Source organism: Lepeophtheirus salmonis, chromosome 8 (genome assembly GCF_016086655.4).
Source record: "Lepeophtheirus salmonis chromosome 8, UVic_Lsal_1.4, whole genome shotgun sequence".
In the NCBI taxonomy this organism is placed as follows: Eukaryota; Metazoa; Arthropoda; class Copepoda; order Siphonostomatoida; family Caligidae; genus Lepeophtheirus; species Lepeophtheirus salmonis.
This window is the reverse complement of record NC_052138.2, coordinates 6418159-6421361: the sequence shown is the minus strand read 5'-3', so window position 1 is coordinate 6421361 and position 3203 is coordinate 6418159.

Sequence of the window (3203 nt, the reverse complement as noted above, 5' to 3'; positions counted from 1 at the left end):
TCATGTCATTCTTCGACTTCTAATATTTTTACTTAGTAGTAGGTCCTACGTCATACAATTCTAAATATACCTGCACATCACTAATCATAGTCATCCTCTTCTCACTAAAAATATAATACATTTAATGTCATTGAATGTGCTTAGATTGTGACCTTTTACACATGGTAACTTTTATGTTATATTACCAAGAAATATTTAGTGTTTTTTAAATTCTTTTTTGCCAATTATATATCAAATCTTTTGTTTAAAACAAAGAAGAAATAATTAACCAATTTATGGGGAATGTTAACATACAATTAGAGTTGTAAATCATAGGAACTAAACACTAACCCCACTTCATATCCAGCAAAGAATTACTACCATTTCAATCCTCAATTCTACTTTGAGTCCAATTGGTACTTACACATATAACCAGTAGTGTATAAAATATGTCCTACCGTTGTGTAAAAATAAAAGAAACCAAAAATGAACGTGGTAGTCCTGACAATTTGAAGAGTGTTTGGGAGCTAAGGTGTCATGACATTTTATTCGATCAGCTGTGAGCAGCCTTGCAAAGAAGAAAATAAACACAAATCCTACACTATATATAGCAAGTGTATATTGGCTCAGGGGCGTCCACAGGATTATATACATATATATTAAAATATTTTGAAAATTTTTTCAAAAATTCATAGCTATTCACAAAAATTTCAAAAATTTAATTAGAAATATTAAATTTTTTGAAAAAAAATTCCAAAATCCTTTTTGTCTGCTGCATATTTTTTTTTTAAAGAAATAAATCTTGAAAAAAAAAAAATACACCTATTTTTGTGTAAAATTTTTTTCATCATGATCCAAAAATTCACTTCAGAGCAAGCCCTCTGTGTTACTCTCCGTCTTCAAAAAAAAACAACATCACTAGCAATTACTTTATTCTTAAATGTTGCCTTCCTGAGAATTAAATAATAATGATAGCAACGTTAGAAAATTTAAAAACCTGTTCCGATTCTAACTACAATAAGTCCCTCCCGCTTTCTAAGACATATTTTATACAGGGTGAGGACTTAAAAATTAGGAATTTTTAAAAGTCGTTTTCACATCTTCATATTTTGTGTCATTTTTATGGCAAAACTTATGAAGCAGAATTTGAAAATTCTACAATTTTCTACCCTTTTCATTGAATATGTCTCCCTCCATTCTGAATGATGGTTTCAACGCAGGGACGAAAATAATCATAGTTGGTCTTTATGAAGCTCTAGGACTAGTTGTTACACTCCTCCAAGATCACGGCCTTCAGGGCATCGACATTCGGGGCGGAAGTATTGTTCATCTTGCCCTCCAAGATCACCAAACAGCCAAGTACAGGGGGGTTATGTGAGGGAGGACGAAGGCCAGAAGTCTGCCTGCCAGAAGGCAGCCATGTTCTCCCTGCAGAATTGCTGCACCTTCTTGGAAACGTATGCTGGGGCGCCGTTTTGGGTAAATAATAATTGTCTCTGGGGAACGTGCTCTTCAACCATGGCAAGACACGGTACCAAAGGAACATGTTGTAGACGTCCGTGTTGTCTTTCTCGTTGGTCTTGAAGAAGCAGGGAGGTATCTGACTGCCATCGGACTCAGCAACGACAAGGAACATGACCTGAGCTAGATGTTTGGTCCTATTTGGTTATAGTCTTTACCAGAGCCCTTGATTCAGCAAAGAAGTGATCATTTCTCCTGTTCAGAACAGCGTCCACTTGTCAACTTGTGCCCAGAGGAGATCAAACATCCTCAGCCGTTTAGGTTGTTGCTTGGACATTTTTGATTGCACAAAAACAAAACAAACGCCAAATTTTAGCTTTTTGTCAGTTCTTTCAAATGGGTCCAAGTTCAAAATTGCCAGACTTTTAAAACTGAGGCTGGGTGGGGACTCAAAAATTAGAATCCTCTTCGAGGCCGTATAGCCTCATTTCTATGAGTCCCCAAATCAGGGGGTATCTCCGTCTTTTATGAGCATACTCATACGTAGTAAATTTATACTTAAATGTTCCCACTTTAAGAATACCAGAATATCGATAACAGCTTCAGAAAATAAAATAAAAAGAGTCCTCAGATTGGGCTTCAAAAATAAAAGTCTTTTTCTATACGTTTTAGTATTTTCTACAGCTCACGGTACAATGTCTAATATAAGTATATATAAGGGGGGCATGAGAAAGGACCCATTTTAGGGCAACCATACAATATTTAGACTGCTGATATATTTTTTGAAATTCAAAAATGAAAATGAAAATAGAACAAAAGTTGTCAAAATAAATAAATAAACATAAATAAGTTACACCAAAAAATATTTTTTATAACAAAAACGCTACCAAAGAAATACCCCTTATAATAAAAGATTTATCAGGTGGACTGGGGCGTTGCACTTTTTTTAACAATTTTTTTTAAATGTCAAATTAAAGAAATAACCTTTATTCGAAGCAACAAAAACTTTTTTCAAACTTTAGAGTTAAAACTTTTTAAAAGATACTAAATTTGAACGAATAAAAAAAATAAACAGGGAATTTATTTCTCTCGAAAATTATGACATGTAAAATTTTTATTGGCAAGAATAATTTTTTTATTGTTATAACTATAAAACTCCACAAAAGTGGTTGGGGGGGGGGGTAGAGGGGTCAATGGCCCCTTAATCCCTATGGTACCCGTGCCATTAATAAATAATTGGAAGTATACATTTCCTTAAAGGTTTTTACTTTTACGATGTGGAATCAGTGATCGAGTAAGGAATCTCCAGCTGAACTATTATAAATGTAATAAAGTGACCAATTGTTCCCTTTCTTCTGGACATGCCCTCTCTTTATATCCTCTCCCGAGCGTCCACAGCTTGTTGTATCAATTTATGAAATGTCTAGTTGTCTATGGCACAAAAAGTTGAGCATCAATTTTGAATAATGTTCAATTAAAAATTTAGAAAGAACAACCAAAAATCGATAATAGGATGATTGGAAATGTAAAAAATATTTTATTCTTAAATTTTCGATGGGGCCTCTTGCTTTTTTAAATCAGAATATATTCCCTAGTGTTGGATTTCAGTCTGAGACCGTTAAAGTTTTTAGTGGGTCAAACTAATTTTGGTCCTGGACTGGAAGCAGGATGGATGATTTTTTCTAATAATAGCAAAAAATCTGAAGAGCCGTTTGGGAAACGAAAGAGCTAGTTCTCTATCAAAAGATGAATTCCCATCACTA